Source organism: Cucurbita maxima, unplaced genomic scaffold (genome assembly GCF_002738345.1).
Source record: "Cucurbita maxima cultivar Rimu unplaced genomic scaffold, Cmax_1.0 Cma_Scf00001, whole genome shotgun sequence".
NCBI classification, from domain to species: Eukaryota; Viridiplantae; Streptophyta; class Magnoliopsida; order Cucurbitales; family Cucurbitaceae; genus Cucurbita; species Cucurbita maxima.
The window spans coordinates 11,096,004-11,096,832 of record NW_019272017.1 but is presented as its reverse complement, the minus strand read 5'-3'; positions in this window follow the sequence as shown (position 1 = coordinate 11,096,832).

Genomic DNA, 829 nt, shown 5'->3' with positions numbered 1-829 from the left:
CACGATATCGTTATGATCAATTAATGGGACTTGGCCGGAAAGTGTTCTTGCCTCTATCATTAGCTCGGGTAGTCGCCGTTTCTGGTGTTTCAGTCACCTTTCAATGGCTCCCTTAATTATGTGCGAGGAATTTCCCTCGTCGAGTAATGGGAAGCGGGCTAGTCCCCGAAAATGCCCGTTCCTTTGTCGTTGGGGCCCAAAATCTTCCTTGCTGAGACTTGACTTGTAGTCTTGTAAGATTGTGCACTTGAAAAGACCTTTAGAGAAAGAGATGAACCCGCCGCAGCCAATTAATTACTCCGAGGAAGAACAAGTGCATAAAGCTAACCCATCTAACGAGTAAAGAGCTAACCATATTCTAGTATATGTTATATATAAAGAGAAAGGAGACCAAAATCTCGATCGAGAAAAGCTGATTCAAGGCCTTTTTATGATCTTCTACGGGGCCTTTACTCTAGAAAGGTAGAACTACAAGAAGCAAGAGTGAACTATCGAGACGAGTAGTATCTCAAGGAATAGCTTTCCCTAAAGAAGAAAGACCACCTATTTACTTTTACTAGGTAGTGGAGGCCAACTAGCAATTCAAGAAAATGAGTTTGCTTATTGATCCAAGTAAGCATTAAAATCTTCTATCGACTGGGTTACTTGCTGAAAATCTGACTAAAATGAAAAGGTAAACCACCTTTTTGGAACTCCATGTTTCTGTTTTTCCTCTTCTATCAGTTTAGAGTTTTTTTTTCTTTTAGGTTGTGTATGGACTGCATAAATTTCCCTCCTGTTGGAGAGGATTCGGCTTCAACAACAAGATCGACAAAACAAAAACAGAAGA